Genomic DNA, 17,470 nt, shown 5'->3' on the forward strand with positions numbered 1-17,470 from the left:
CCTCCTCCAGTTTACTAATTTGTTCTCTACCATAACAATTTGACTCTTTAAGTCAGAAAAGAGACTGACTTGAGAAATATGGTACATTCTCCTTCTCAATGGAATTTCATGATGCCTTAATTGTTAAATGGCAGCATTCTCTTTAACATATTACTGCTTTCTGTCAAAAGTTTGGGTAGTTTAAGGAGAGATGGTTTGGGTAAGTGGATATTTCACCCAGATAGCTCATCTCTAAACTGAACCTATTGAACTCAATAACATTTTAGGTATGTCCAAATACTTTGTATACAAGCATTTTTGCTGTTTAAAAGTATATGATGATTGTGTTGGTGAAAATCATTATAATAATCACTCTTTTTAGCTGTTTCTAAAGTTTTACTTTTTAAATTCATGTTATACTCAGGTGTATCCCAACTTTTCTTATAAACCAACTAATTACTCACAACAATCTTAGACATGTGTCTTGCAATTTACATACATAAAAGGTAAACAGTCTGTCCTTATTTAATCCTTTTTAATTAGTCTTTAGTAGGTACCTTATATGTCTCTATTAAAATCAGTTTTTCTTTTTTTAAAACAAAACCCTGGAAGTCTGACAGTTCATTAAATGTCCTTCTTCCCTCATTCAGGATTGTGCTTAGGAAAACAAAAACAAAAACAAAAAAAATTAAAGAGAAATAGCAAAGGACAAAGTAGTAATAGGAGATAGAAAATTGTCCAGTCTGGCTGAAACATAAAAGGACCAAAAGGAGATAAGACTAGAAAAAAGTCATTTATTGTCTCATTCTGAACTCTCCCGTCTTAGTCTTAAACAACATTTTTTCAATTTAGCCCTAATTCCTATTCCTCATCAGGATCAGCTAATCATTCAATCGTGTGCTGAAGTCCAGATATAACACTTTCATGATTAAGTCCGTAAATATGCATGTTTGGGGTGTGTTGTTGATGAAAACCAGAAACAAATTAATTTTCTTTAAAAATGCAGTCTACCTTTTAATTCCATTTTCTGGACCCACCCATCAGAAATGCTTTGGATAGTAGCTGATCTGTTTTGTTAGAGATGAATCAGCCATGGGATAAATCATTCATTTATCAGACAGCTACAGATGGATCTTTTCAAGTCCTTCCATGACTAGCCATGCAAACAAATCTCACTAAAAATGAAGGTTGAGGAGGAAAAACGTAGACCTTTTGGCATGAGTTGATTTTCCAAAAAAAGATTCCCACAAAAAGAAAAACATCCTAACTTTTTCTTTAATAGAGTTATACAGAGCAAATGAGGTATATTCCAGTTTAGGGAAAGTACCTTCAAGTGGTACTTAGAATTTCTTTCCTATCAAAGATACTGGTCAATACTTTATAGTTCCTCTGAGCTTATGCATTCTGATCAAACTATGGAATATAAAAGATTAAACTTCTCAGCTAATTACATGCCTGAAGGCACATTAACAATGCAAGTGTCAATGCTCTTTTAAAAATTCATTTTGCATTTTTAACACAGGACTGATAGCACAAAGCTTTGAAGGCAGCAAAGTGGAAAGAGCTATATTTGTTTCAATAGCTTATAGCTAACCCATTAAAGGATAGTCTAGGAGCCTTGAGAATCATTATTTCCTGTCATCAAAAGGATTTGCAATTACAGGTAGTGTGGAATCAAAATGAAAGCTATGTGCTTAGTCACTTTTATGGATCATCGGCACTTAAAAATGGAAGGGACCTTCAAATTCATTTAACTTAACCTGCTCATTTTACAGGTGAGGACACTGAGGCTCCAAGAGCAGAATTGACAGATAGGCCTAAAGACACACATGGCTAAATACCTGTAGTTTCTAATTCTTCTTTTTATGAGCTTTCCATTCAAAAACATCTTCCAATACTCTCATGTTGTAAAAGCTTATATTTTAAATATCAACATTCAAATGTTAATTAAAAATTGCCTCTATAAACATGCACACACATTTTAAAGTAGAAAATATTATATGTACAGTTTCTTTGATTTTTATGCTTCCATGGAATTTAACCTCATCATCAGAAAAGATTTTCTCAGTCTAAATTGAAAGAATTTTTACTTTCTTGTGGGAATATTTTTCTGGATAGGTGAATCAAAAGTGAAACCATTATTGTCAATATCACACAAGTCATAAACAGAAATGCTCAAATAGAGCATGCTTACACAAGTTGTGGTACATGAATATAATGGAATACTATTGTACTATAAGAAATGATGAGCAGGCAGGGCTTCAGAAAAATCCAAAGACTTATATGAGCTGAAGCTGATTGAAATGAGCAGAAAGAAGAGAACACTATACACATTAAACATTGTGAAATGACTGACTTTGATAGACTTTGCTCTTCTCAGCAATTCTAGGATCTAAGAGTTACCCAGCTGGCTGGGTCCCCTTTCAGCCAACTGCATCTACTAACAGGATTCTGTTTGGCCATCGTTACTGAAGAAGACGATGTCATCAGAGAGATGATGACGTGACTTGCATTTGACTTTGTTTTGAGTGAGGGAGGGTTGTGCGAGGACACCAGCCTCACTTTCTCTTCCTGAGTCATCTGGATCCAGTGACCAGATATTCATCAGCATGACTGTAGATGACCCAGGATAAACTGGGAGGCCTTGGGCCCTTTAGGTGAAGGTCTTTGCAGGTACTCATTTAGGGTGAGGTAATTCCCATTCATTGAACAGACCTGTTTAAGAAGTAGCCAGGTCATGGCCCCTTTAATAAGGCCAAGAAAAAGAAAGACATCAGACTGGGAGGGAAACAGCAACAGTTACTATTGATAATCACTCTGGTTCTAGAATATCAGGGCAGTTTTCCTTGATAATTTCATGAAAGATAATGTCTAGGCTCTTTTTTTGATCATGACTTTCGGCTAGTTCCATAATTTCTAAATTGTCTCTTCTAGATCTATTTTCCAGGTCAGTTGTTTTTCCAATGAGATATTTCACGTTATCTTCTGTTTTTTCATTCCTTTGGTTTTGTTTCGCAACTTCTTGGTTTATCATATAGTCATTAGCTTCCTTGTACTCCACTTTCATATTAAAGAACTATTTTCTTCAGTGAACTTTTGAACCTCCTTTCCCATTAGGTTAATTCTGCTTTCTAAAGCCTTATTCTCTTCATTGGCTTTTTGGATCTCTTTTTGCAGTTGAGTTAGCCTATTTTAAAAGGTGTTATTTTCCTCAGCATTTTTTTTTTTTTGCATCTCCTTTAGCAAGCTGCTGACTTGCTTTTCAAGTCCTTCCATGGCCTGAGTCCATTGCATATTCATTTTGGAGGTACTGGATGCAGAAGCCTAGACTTCCTTTGACAGTATGCATTGTTCTTCCTCATCTGAAAGGATGAAAGGAAGTAACTGTTCACAACGAAAGTAACCTTTTAAAGTCTTATATTTTTCCCTTTTGGGGGCATTTTTCTCAGCCAGTTACTTGACTTCAGAATTCTTTGTCAAGAGGAGGATCCTAGTGCTCCCCACCCCAGGACCGTGCTCAGGGCTGAGATTCAGATCAGCTGCTCAATTCCCCCAAGGACTGTAAGCTGAGCTGCTCCCATGATAGAAGCTGCTGTCTGCCACTGCCACACAGTGCTGCCACCCTGCTTCTGTTGGTGTCACTGCTGCCTAGGGCACATGCTGGAGGGGGACCCTGCTACCCTCTCACCCAGGTGGGAAAACCTTCTCACTGGCCTTTGAAGTTTTCTTTGGTGCTTGTGTGTTGAGGGATCTGAGACCCTCCCTGTTGGGGATTCTTCCCTGGAGGCCTGTTATGGTCCTGCTCCTCCTAGAGCCATGCCACCAGGGCTGGGCTCCACTCTACTCAGCATCCTGTGGGATAGACCTTTCCTGTTAGCCTTCAGATTACCTTTGGCTGGAAATCTCTCACTCTGTAGCTCTGTAGCTTCTGCTGCTCTAGAATTTGTTGAGAGTCATTTTTTGCAGATATTTTATGGGCTATGGGAGAAGAGCTAAAGTTTGTGCATCTTTCTACTCCATCATCTTGGTTCTGCCCCTTAAGGTAGAGAAAATTTAAAACTCAAAAGCAAATGGAAGTGAATGTTGAAACCTAAAATTAAATAAATTTAATAAAAAGAAATGTATTCACAGATGTCCAGTACAAAAAAAAAAAACATGTGGAAAAGGGATTTGTTCTAGATGGTGAGTTTTTTTGCTAATCCTATTTGTAGCTGATGGCATAAAGATCCAGAATAATAGGAAGATTTTTATAAGTGTACAAAAGCATTTAAAAGTACTTGGTTTAAAAATCCATACAAGAAGAACCAAGTGAATAAATAATCTATACTGTCCAGACAATGTTATGACGTTCTTATTGTCATCCCATCAATGTCCATAACTTAGACACTGTCAATAGACAATTAACTGGGTCCTGATTTTAACAGAAAGAAATAAGAAAGCTAGAATGCATTTATAAAATTATAAAGCAATTTCAAAGGCCCCAAAGTCTTCCCTAAAGTGAGACTTAAAAACCCACTTAATATAATTTTAGTAGTGTTATAAACACATAAATAATCAAATACCATAATCTCTGCAAAATCAGTATTTTTTTGACCCAAAGAAAACATCTATATGTACGTATGGTGAACATAGACAGAAATAAAAGCAGCCTGGTCATATGTGGTAAGACAAAAAAAATATATATTTTTGCCTTGGTCCCTACATAAAATTAAAATTCAATTCTACTAACATTTCATAAATACCTACTACTAATAAAAACCTATGCTAATGCTGTAGGTCAAGGGTGGGGAACCTTGGGCCTAGAGGTCACATGTGACCTTTTGGGTGCTTGAGTGTCTCCTTTTGACTGAGTCCAAGTTATACAGAGCAAATCCTTTTACTAAGGGAATTTGTTCTGTGAAATTTCGATTCAGTCAGTGGGCCACACTTGAAGACCTAGAGGGCTACATGTGCCCTCTAGGTCACAGGTTCCCCACCCTTGCTCTAGAATGTAGACATAAAAAAATTATCACTGCCCTCAAGGACCATATTCAACCAAAGGCCTTCTAGTCCATTTGGTTGCTATTTTATGGTATATTTTTGGGAGATGATCAACAGGAGTAGTATAGAATGAGGCCATTAATAACATCCAGGCTCATGAAAATATCAAGATCAAGAGTGCAAAGAAATTTGAACTTATAATTAAATACTTGTCAATGATAAGCAAGAAAAATAGCATTCAACAGGTATCCAATTAAAATTCAAAAGACAATCATTCCATGCCTACTATGTGCAGAACACCATGTTAGTCCCCGAGGTATATAGTTTGTCAAAAATGCTCATTTTAGGAAGGGCCTGGTGAAAATGTGGAGAATATTCTCACTTCTCTTTACTCAGAGTTCTGACCCAGGCAATCTAGGAAAACCTGGTTGTGGTATCCTCTTTCTCTATGTGCTGAGACCGATTGATTCATTTTAGAAGGAAAAGTGGTCTTTTGACGAGTAGTGATTAGTTCTAAATAGAGCTCTGCATCCCTGAATCACTCACAGGGCTGAAAATGGGGCTCCTTCTACCAAAGGCTCCCTCCATAATTCCTCCCTCCTCTAGATACTCCATAGGTCCAAAGGAGGGAATGACTTTGCTGTGTTTTTTCCCTCTCTTTCTAGTTCTTTCCACCATTCTCTCCCACGGTCCACAATTCCTTTAGACAAGCAAAGATGATTTGTTAGTGTTCTACAAGCATTTAGTCTCTCTCATACCATAAAGAGTGTGTAAAACCGGGGTACTTTCCATCACAGAGCTGTCTCAGTGTCATGTTATCTTTTCTTTTTTTTCTTATCTCTACCAATTACTATGCAAACTATGCTCTTCCAACAAGAAAACCATATATCTTCCACGTATAACTCAAATGGGAAAAGAAGAAAAATCTAAAGATTGGAAAAAAAGTTTATTTGCCCTTAAGGAACTTACTGTCTAATAACTGGATGAGACATGCACACTAATAATCTAGGTAAAGAGGATTGAGGTGACAGAGAAGGTCAAAAGGTTACATTCAAGGTGAGTTAAATCATGTTTGGATAAGTTGGAGGGTAGAATCAGGGAATGGGAGAGTACTGGAGGTGAGTCTTGAAGTAGAGGAAAGAAGTTAATTGTTGAAGACAGCGTCATCTAAGCAGCTGCTCCCACTTTTGAATAGCTTTTTTTTTTTTTTTAAATCACTGGGAAGTTAATTCAGGAGATGTAGCATAGAGAGTATAGGGGAAAAATAGGAAATCAAGTGGGAATTGCTCATAGCAAATGTGATATAAATTAAGTTGCAGGATGGATTATGTGAGAAAGATTCATGATTAGATGCCCATAAAATATCCCATTCGTCTATCTAGGAAATAGAACAAAACCAACAAATAACAAAACATTCTGAATACTCTGCCCTGGCGTCCTTCCTATGAATCAGTAAAAGTGAGAAAAAGAAAAAGAGAGAGTGCGGAAAATGGAAGCTGTTTTCTTCTTTAAGACCTTTGCACCAACACTTCTCTCTGGGGGATCACAGGCTTCACCAGTTTCATCAGGCTCTATGACAGAGCCAAAGTGCACCTCAACGCTGTCTAATCAGACTGCAGCTCCGTAAACTGAGAAAATCACTTTGCACCTTTCCTCCACAAGTTCCTTCAGATGTGACGGAGCATGTGAGGGCAGGCTGAGAAGCAGCCGCAGAACAGGGTTCAGAAATGAGACAAAAAGAAGGGAAACATTTTCTGAATCAGTTATGCTTTCAGCAATGGCTAACTCTGGCCAAGATGGCACTTATTCAAAATGCAAAGATACACACACACACACGCACAGACACACATGTATATATGTGTGTATGTATGTATGTATGTATGCATGTGTATATATATATTTAGATACATATTTTCCCTATAACTCTACTTTTTTTCTTCCTGCCATCCTTCCTCATTTCCACCCATCCTTCCCTTCTGCTTTCCTTCCTTCTTTTTCCCACCTTCCTTACTTTTTCATTCTGCATTTCTTTCCTTCCTTCTTTTGTTTCATCATTCTCTCCTTTCCTTCCTTCCCTCCTTCCTTTTCCCCTTCCTTTCTATTTTCTTTCCTGCCCTCTGTTTCCCTCCTTCTTTCTTTCCTCTTTCCTTGTGTCCTTCCTTCCCTACTTCATCCTTTCATTCCCTCATGTCTTCTTTCATTTCCTCACTTCCAAATTCCTTCTCTTCTTTGTTCCTTCCTTTCTTCATTCCATTCTTCCTTTCCTCCCTCCTTCCTTCCTTCTCTCCTTTCTTCTCTTTCCAGTCTTCTTTGTTTCCCTTTTCCTTCCTTTTCTCACTCCTTCTTTCCCTCCTTTTTTCTTCCTTCCCTGTTTCCTTCTGCCCTTCTTCCCTTGTTTCTTTCTTTCTCTCTCTTTCTTTCTTTTCATCTTTCCTTCCTTCTTTTTTCCCTTTCAGTTTGCCTTTTCTTTCTTTCTTCCCAGCTTACTTTCTTCCTTCCTCCCTCTCCCTTATTCCCTACCTTTCCTCCTTCTTTCACACTTCCTTTTTCCTTCAAACCTTCCTTCCTCTCCCATCTCTCTACTCCCTTTCTTTTCCCTTTCTCCTTTTCTCTCTTTTCTTCCTCATCCTTCCTTCATTTCTTCCCCTTCCTTCTTTCTTTTTTCTTCTTCCTTTCCTCATTCCTTTCATCCCTCTTCCTAATTTCCATCCTTCATTCTCCATTCCTTTTTCCTTCCATCATTCCTTTCTTCCCCATCTTACTTCCTTTTCCCTTTCTTCCTTCTTTCCTGTCATCTCTCTTTCCTTTTCTATGCCCTTCTTTCACTTCTTCACTTTCTTCTTTTCTTCTCTCCTTCCTTCCTTCCTTTTTTCTTTCTCCCTTCCTTCTCTCTTTATTCCTCTTCTTCTTTCTTTCTTTCCTTACCTCCCTCCTTCCTTCTTTCCTTCATACCTTCCCTTTTTTCTTCCTTCTTCCCCTCCCTCCTTCCTTCCTTTTCTCCTTTCCTTCTCTCCTTTCCCTCCTTTATTCCCCCTTTCCCTTCATCTTTCCTTCCCTATTTCCTGTTTCTTTACTGTCTCCATTCTGTCCTTCCTTCCTTCCCTTTCTGGGCAGCTAGGTGGTGCAGTGTATAGAGCACCGGTGCAGGAGTTAGGAGGACCCGAATTCAAATCTCACCTCAGACACTTGACCCTCACTAGTTGTGTGACCTTGGACAAGTCATCTCCCGTCATCCTAATGAATATCTGGTCACTGGATTCAGATGGCTCTGGAGAAGTGAGGCTGGTGACCTGCACAGCCCTCCCTCACTCCAAACAAAGTCAAGTGCAAGTCATGTCATTATTTCTCTGATGACATGGTCTTCTTTGGCAGCAAAGGACGAACACACACACACACCTTCACTTTCCCCTTCCTTCCTTCCCATTCCATTCTTCTTTCCTTTCTTCCCTCCTTCTTTCCTCCTCTTTTCAGTGCCTTTCTTCCTTTATTCTTTCCCTCTCTCTCTCCTGCCTTTGTTCCTTCCTCTTTGCTTGGTTTATTTTCTTTCCTTCCTTGAGGAAAGGGTTTTAAAATTCAGAGATTTTTCTAGTTGATTCAAGAGGTAATATGTAGCCAGTTTTGTTTACAGAGTAGAGGGTTAGGACAATGACTTTAAGACAGATGACTGGTGAATGAATTGGAGTGGGAAAAAGCTTAATGCAAGGAAACCAAACATAAGACTGTTTCAAAAGAGCAGTTAAGAGGGGATAAAGTTCTGTACCAGGGTGATCATTGCGGGAGTAAAGAAAATGGGATCTGTAAAAGAGATGTAATGAGGGTAAAATTTACTGGACTTGGCAACAAATTAGATATGAGGAGTCATGGAGGGAAATGAGAGAAACCAATGTATTGAGACCCTTGGTAAGTAGAAAGATGCTGGCATGTGGCACCTTTGACAATAATAGGAAATTTAGAAAAAGAGGAGGGTTGGGAGGAAAAGATAATGGACAGATTGAGTTTAAGGTGTCTGTGGGACATCCAAATGAATATAACCAAGAGACAATTAGAGATTCAAGACCCAAGGTTAAAAGAAAGATTAAAGGTGGACAAGTAGATCTCAGAATCATTTGCTTAGAAGATAATTGAACTGATGGGAGCTAATGAGGTCACCAAATGATACAGTATAGAGGAAGAAGAGGAGGCAGATGAGGTCAAATTTTTGAAGGAAATACAGTTAGTGCATGTGTGACTCGGGAAGAGACCCAGCAGGGGAGAATAAGGAGAGGCCAACTAGCAAGAGGAGGACCAAGACAGTTATGCCAAAGACAGACCAACAAAGAAAAAACAAACCTAAAGAAGACAGAAAATCTCAAAGAAGAATGTGATCAACTGTTTCAAAGGCCACAAGAGGTCAAAAAGGATGAAGATTATTAAAAGGCCTTCATTATATTTAGTAATTACAAAGTCACTGGTAAATTTAGAAAGATCAAGTACAGTTAACAAGAGATTGGAAGCCAGGATGCAAAGGGTTGAAGGTCAACAGTATATGTAACATTCCCCATCCATAGTCTCCCCACTTCTGTTAACATTCTAATTTTCCTTGTTCAGGGCCAAGTTTGGATGTTATAATTACAAAATATTGTTTCATTTTTTGCTGTTCTTTTTCTAATCTCTTACCATTCTAGTCTATTCTCCACACAGCTACTTAACTGACTTTTTCCTAAAACACAGATCTAACCATGCCATTTGCCTACTTAATAAACTCTAGTTCTCTTTTAACTCTAGGATTCAAATACAAATCTTCTGTTTAGCTTCTGTGTGCTTCCTTTCTACTTTTCCACTCATTACATTTTACTCTCTTTCACATACTCTGTGATTCAACAATACCAGCCTTTTCACTCTTCCTTGCACATAACATTCCATAGACTCAGTGTCTTTTCACTGACTGTCCACCATGTCTGAAATTCTCTCCTCTCTTTGCAGGAAGGGGCTGTGTTTTTTTTTTTTTTCTTTCTTTGTATCCTTAGCACTTAACATAGTGCCTAATACTCATGGAAAAAAAATTGTTGACAGAAAGTTTGTAGGGTCTTTAGGGCAAAAGATACTTTCCTGATTAGTTTGACCAATTCCAAGTTCAACCAATAGAAAGTTTATGCATATGTCTTTCCACAATCCTTTAAAGATTGACCATTCCAATCTTTTTGTCATCTTTATCAATTTGTTGAGTAAGAATTGACTCCCTAGAGTTGTTTTACGTTGTATTGTCTTATTACCAGTAATCAAAAAAAAGTCTTTCCTATGGTTGTCAAAAGCTTGAAAACTATTCATTTACGTTGCCCAACTGTTCATTGAATAATGGTTTTTGGAATTATGTATTTATGTTTGTCTCTATAGATATTGGTTATCAGGCCCTTATCAGAAATATCTGTTGCAAATATTTTTTTTTCCAATTGATAGCTTACCTTTTTATCCTTGCTTTTGATTTTGCTTGTGAAAATATTTTTCAATTTCACAAATAATTTTTTAAAACTCTATTGTGATTATATCATGATGTTTAATGATCCATTTGGAATTTATCATGGTCAATAAGTACAAGATGTTGGTCTAAATCTATTTTTTTTTTCATTTTGCTTTCTAACTTTCCCAACAGTTTTTTGTCAAAGAAGCAGTCCTTCCCCATTTTACTTGAGGAGATGAGAAGTGATCAGAAATAACAATAGAAAAAAAATAACATGACATAATTAGAGAAGAGTTACGAAATGTTTACTGTGTGTATGTTTTTTTCTTTTGTACCTCCAAGTGATGACTCTCCATTATCTGTCTTATTTCCTTTGTCTTCCTCTCTTGGCCCCTAATCTCTTCAACTATTCAGGTGTCAAAATGTAGACACTCAGGTCTTAAATGCAGCTCACAGTACTCAACGAACATCTCCACAATCCATTCTGAATCTTATTTTAAACAAACTAGAAGCATCTCTTGAAGGCAAGGCGCTTTTTCTTTTTGTCTTTTTATTTTTGTCATCATGTTGTCCTTGTTCAGTTGTCTCCAACTGTTTGTGACCTTATTTGGGTTTTTTTTGGAATAGATACTGGAGTGGCTTGCCATTTTCCTTCTCCAGCTCAGTTTCCAGGTGACGCAACTGAGGCAAAGAGGATGAAGCATCTTGTGCAGGGTAACGCAGCTAGTAAGTGTCTGAGATTTGAAGGCAAGAAAATTAGTCCTCTGGACTTCAGGTCTTGCACTCTAACCACTGTGCCACCTAGCAGCCCTTCTGTCACCTAGCTCATTTCTTTGTAGCTAATGGGTACTTAATAAATGTGCAATTACATTTATATGTCTCCCTGATTACAATAAAATGTTGTGTAAAGCAATGCCTCTTAATCTTGTCCTAGTTCTGTGACCAGTTACTTATGAATGGAATTAAGAATTAACTAATCTATTAAGATATTTGGGCCAGAATTTAAATTGTGGATAAGTAACACATATAAATTTAGTAAAAGAAATTCCTTTATGATTGCAGGGTAGAAGGATAGATATACTAACAGATTAAAGGGGAAGAATTATCATATTATTATTCCAGTATTAAAACAGCAACAGTGTGGTAACTAGTGGGACATAGTGGTAAATAGTGGTAACTAGAGGCTACCAAGCAGGCCTTAAAATAAGGAAAATTTGGATTCAAGTACTAATTCTGAGACCTAAAAACTGTGATATAATGGGCAAGTTATTTAACTTCTCAGAATTCATGGCACTTCTCAAAGACATTATAAATGAGTTGCCAATTTGCAGTGGTTGTGGGAGTTTCCATACCAATTGAGTTCCCTATTCCAGTGAAATCAGAAAGCTTAATCCTTCCCTTCAAAATAAAAAAAAAATTAAATAGCACCTGTGTTTCTGTCTTGAAACTCCTTAGCATTTTATTCCTCTAAGTTTCATATGGTTTTATTTTTAAATTCTACTATAAAGAAGAACAGTGAGCTTTATCTAACATTGTAAGGAGGTTGTCATTATGGCCCTGTCATTAACTTGCACATTTTACAAGAGTTCTCTGTGTATGCACTTGAAAGTTGACATTCACCTTTTGTCCAATGGTCTTGAATTCCCTCCCCTTTCATCTAAATTATTATCACCTACCTAACTCTGCCCCCCCCCCATTTTTATTTTCTAGAAAGCTTCCAGTCCTTAATTGGAGTCTAAGGCTTTTGGTTTGCCCAATGCCACCACGATCCAGCTTAACTTTCTAGGTAGCTTGTGACACTCAGTTTTAAAATGCTTTGTCATACTGCTTCAAGGTAACCAAGAGTCATAAGTTTCCCTAGAAAATTGTTTCTGATGTAGCCATTTATCTCTGCATTGTCAAAGAATCATAGTCTTTTCCCCCAACACGATGCTCAGGAATATAATTCAAGAAACCTTTTTGTGACTCATAACCTTACTTGACACTATAAATTATAGGTTTTATAAAGAAGGTGCTTCAGAAAAGAAAAAGAAGCTTGAAAGGTTGTCATGGCTATGTTAAATGTGTCTGAAATGAGGATACCTGGATTCTTGATAAATTGTTTAGAGTGTCACTTTTCAAAGAATCCTCTGCATTTGTTAAATTAAAATTTCATTAAATTCAAAACCTGCAGAGTTGCCCTTGAAACAAACCTTGTTTACTATTGATTTTCCCACTCAAAATGGGCAAGATTAAACTATTTGAACTACTAATCCACACATTGCTGAAAAACTCACATTAGTCCACCATTTTTCACATATAGGGGTAATTTGTTTTGCTTATGCCAGAGACAATATGCATATATTTGTATATTCCCCCAAAGTTTGCTTTTTTAGTGAAAAATATTGTCATCTTCAGTGTTTCCTCCAAAAATATTTCTCCAGAGTATGTGCCAAAATGTTACAGAATTCTTTGAAACATAAAATAATTTTTAAAAACTCTGTTTAAGTACCTTTTGATTATTGACATTAAGTATAGTATAAAATAAGGAGATAGATATTCATCAAAGGTGTTTGCTATTGTCATAAAAGATATAAAATACTTTGTCCAAACTGTATAGGTTTCTATGACTTCACTTTCATGTATTACAGGCCAAAAGACTTGGAAGCACACTATTTGTAGTAAATGTAAGTAAGACCAACAAAATTTTAAAATGCAAAGTTTGGGTGTTATGAATTATTAATATGTCACAGTTCATAGAGCAAAAGTGATTATTCAAGTTACTAAAGAACTGGTGGAAAGGAAGTTATGCAGGATTGGGAACAATCAGGCACAAAATAGGGCAAGGTCTCCCATTGCATCCTGAGTCTTCTCCAGTCATCCTGTTGAATATCTGGTCACTGGATCCAGATGGCTCAGGATGGGAAAGTGAGGCAGGTGGCCTGCACAGCCCTCCCTCACTCAAAACAAAGTTGAGTGCAAGTCGTGTCATCATTTCTCTGATGTCATAGTCTTCTTTGAAAACGAAGGACGAACACAGACAGACAGACAGGTTTCTATGGCTAATGATATCCTAACGATATGGATGTTCTTATTTTCAGATGACACTGTGTGTAACATAAAACACTAAAACATAATGGAGCCTGCTACTGGAGACCTATACTCATGAGTCTTACCTATTCATTCAAATAGGGGAGAAAAAAAACCTAAATGGATTAAGAATTCTTTTTTTCATATTTTTTTATTCAGTTGGATGGAGATCACAGAACTGCTTCACCAGGACATATATCTTGGAGAGACACAGCAAATGAACAATGATCTTAGTCCAGAACTGAATAGAAGGAAATGATTAAAAGGTGGACTGTCTGTAAGAAATCATACAGTGTTTTATACTGATCTCAAATTTCCTTCTACATCAGATTTCATCTATTTTCAAAACAATTTAATTCTTGTGATGATTTATTAATTGCAAGTTATGGAATCCTAGTCTCTGAAGAATTAAAGCTGATAGTCACCCAAAAGGTAATGGGGAATGAATGAAATCAGGTTTTAGGCTTTACAAGTGAAAAGTGTAAGAAAAACAGAGGAAAGGATGTCATCAAGGAGAAGTAGGTCCAGTAAACAGGGTTTAAAAGGAAAACCCTCAGTACAATAGCATAACCCCTGTGAAGGATATGCAGAAGCCCCTACACAAGAGCCACAAGGTACAAAAAGTAGTAGAAGACTCACAGTCTGTATCATTTAGAGGGGGCAACCTCAGTGATAAAGATACAGATTGATCAAAGGTGCAAAATATCAAAGAGTTCTTGTTTTCTCACAGGAAGTTAGAATAAATGAAAGGGATTTTTTTAAAAGCAAAAAGTCTTACTTCTTGTAAAAGAGAATATTGCTTATTCTTTTTAAAAATATTAATTTCTTTTAGAGGGACTGGGGAAAGACAGGTACACCAGATACCACTAATGATGCTTTTAATTGATCTAACTATGCTAAAAAGAAAATGGAAATTATATAAGAAAATGCATACATTCTTTACTGTAGAGATCCCTTGCTAAGCACATGCCTCAAGTAGGCCAAGGTAACCAAAAAAATTCTGATATCCATAGAAATCTTCATACCAGCACTTTGTGGTGGCAAGCTAGAGCCCATTAATGTGAGGATGGTAAACAATGTGTGGTGCATGAATGTAATGCAACATTTTGTTCTATGAGAAATGACAGACATGAAGAACTCAGAAAAATGAAAATGCTTTTAAGATTGGATTCAGAGTAAAGTCAAAAGAACCAGGAAAACAATGTAAACAAGGACCACAATAAGGAAAATAGAGGCAGTGGATAGAGTGCCAGGTCTAAGTTAAAATCTGGCTGCAAGCTTGTACTAGCTGTATGACCCTGGGCAAGTCACTTAACCCTGTCAGCCTCAGTTTCCTCATCTGTAAAATGAGTTGTAGAAGGAAAAGGTAAAACACTCTACTATTTTTGCCAAAAAAAAAAAAATTCAGAAGAGGTCACAGAGAATCAGACATGGCTAAAAAGTGGCTAAACAATAATAAATAAATGGTCCAGCTTAGTCTTCAAGAACAAATGAGAGAATGCAGAGCCCACTGACTTTGCAGGAGCCAAATCAAGCTACCTTTACAGCTATCATATCTAAGTACTTATGTGGTAAGTACTGGAAGACCTGAGTTCAAATACTGCTGTGTGACCTTGGATGGGGTCAAGTCACTTTGCCTCCATTCACCTTGTCTTCCTCCTCTTTAAAATGAGAATAGTAACAGCATCAACCTCCCATGATCTTATTGTGAGAAAAGGTTAAATTTGTAAAGTGCAATACACCTGATAGATATTAACATTATCATAACTGGAACTCTAATTAAGATTGTCATTACCATTTCACTTAGAGTGGCACAGTGTCCTCTGAATTGGTCTCCCTGTCTCCTCACTTGTGTCTATCCTCCATACTAATGCCACAGTGATTTTCCTTTAGCACACATCTGATCTGCCATTCATCCCCCAACAAATTAATTCTACTTGCTCTCTAGAATCAAATATAAATTCCTATGGTAAACTTTTAATGCCTTTAACAACCTGGTCCCAAACTCACTTTTCAATCTCATTGTATGTTCCTCTCCCTCCTATGCTCTACAATCTTGCCAAACTATCCCTTTCTTAGTTTCTCACACATTGCACTCCCTTTCACATCTCAGTACTTTTGTACTGGTTCTTACCCATACCAGGAATGTATTCCTTCCTTACCTCTGGCTCACAGAATCCCTTTTTCTTGAAAGTACAGCCAAAACATCCATTAATTTCTGCATGAAGAATTCTTGACCTCTCAATTGCTAGTGTGCTTCTGCTCAAGCTACCTTGTATTTATTTGCATGTCTTCCCTTTATATCTATTTTGAATATAATTATATGTGTGTGTGTGTGTGTGTGTGTGTGTATACATTGTTTCCCACATTAGAATGTAAGCATCTTATGGTTGAGGATGGTTTCATTCATTGTATTTATATAATCAGTGCCTCTCTCAATACCTGACACGTATGCACTTATTATTTGTTTGATTGACTAATTGATTTGCAGAGTTAGGAGGACTATCAGATTTATTATACTCTGATGTAACATACGGTACAAACTTATAGCCAATTTATGAGCATAGGCTGTTTCCCAAAGAATATTAAAGTTGACAAACAGGACAACAAACCAACAAAGCAGTTAACATGGATAAAGAAATAGGCATAAGTACTGTTACTGAACACTGCATTCAACTCTAAGCATCTTGTTAAAGAAGGCACAAAAGGAAACTAATTGGATTATATAGCATTTGATAAAAGGATTATACAAATTAATCTGAAGAAGGAAACTTTTTGCTTGACAACAGATTCTAGGAGGATTTTGTCACATACATCCATATATACGGGAAACTACTTAACAACTTGGACAAAATCTTTAACTCTGGTTTTACAAAAGATTCAGAAATGCCCAAGGGTTTGCTTCTTCTATTGGCCTGATAAGCTAGCTATGGGTCCTATCATTAAATTTTAAAATGGTGAAGACATTTTTAAAGAGCTAAAATAATGTGACCCAGGTATACTCCTTTTTTGAAGAGCTAACTTAATATAGAGATAGAGCACAGAGAACCTGGAGGCAGGAATAGTTAATATGTCTCTTTCAAACATCAGATGTCTTTAGCAAGTTCTTGGCAAATACTGAATTACAGTCACTTCGCCTCTGATGAGAGCTTCCAGTGCCAACATTCCATGCTGATTAAAGAGGAAGCCATATGCTTTGGGTACCAGAGAGACTGAGTTGACATTCTGTTGTGAAAGTTTAGGAGAAGCCTGACTTGTATTCTTGCCCAGACTGAGGGCCACCCACTTCTGTAGAGAGGGAGGCTGATAGTACTGCCTGCAGGTTGGGTCAAAACTTTTCTCAAGGAGATTAGAAAGTGCTCTAACCCTTGGTTGAGACCTGAAATTCTGTCCCATAACACATATGTAATATGATTTAGGACTCAAAGAGAAATATTACCAGACAGTACCTCATACGTGAGAGAACCTCAGTCTCTGCAGAACAAATGATCATGACAGGGATTACATGCTGAGGCTAGTGAGTTAGTTGGTAAAATATACACTTAGCTGAATATTGTACAGTGGGCAACAAGATTATCCACTGAATACAGAGAAATCTTGGCATAGTGCAACAAATGTCAACCTAAGAGCTTAGAAGGAGGATGTCCTGAGTTCAGGTTCTACCTTCAGTATTTACTGATTGTATGACCCTAAATAGATCATTTAACTACTCAGTGTTCCAAGGCTAATGCAAATTAAATCAAAAGTTTGGTGCAAAAGAAAGAAGAAAAGTTTATAGAATTTCTCCTAAATCCCTTGTTCATTTTTATTTTGATAGGTATTAAGATTCCTCACCAAACTTAGCCAACAGATTCATCTGCTTCTTAAACTGAAGAAGCATTCTACATTTCATCTGCTGCTATGCTTTGTTTCAATTCCAAGCAATAAAATTCCCCTTCCAGAATTAGCCCATCACTTCTAAACTCACCACCATCTTCAAGCCTTGATTGACAGCATTTTGCTCAT

The sequence above is a fragment of the Notamacropus eugenii genome, chromosome 6 (genome assembly GCF_028372415.1).
Source record: "Notamacropus eugenii isolate mMacEug1 chromosome 6, mMacEug1.pri_v2, whole genome shotgun sequence".
Lineage (NCBI taxonomy): Eukaryota > Metazoa > Chordata > Mammalia > Diprotodontia > Macropodidae > Notamacropus > Notamacropus eugenii.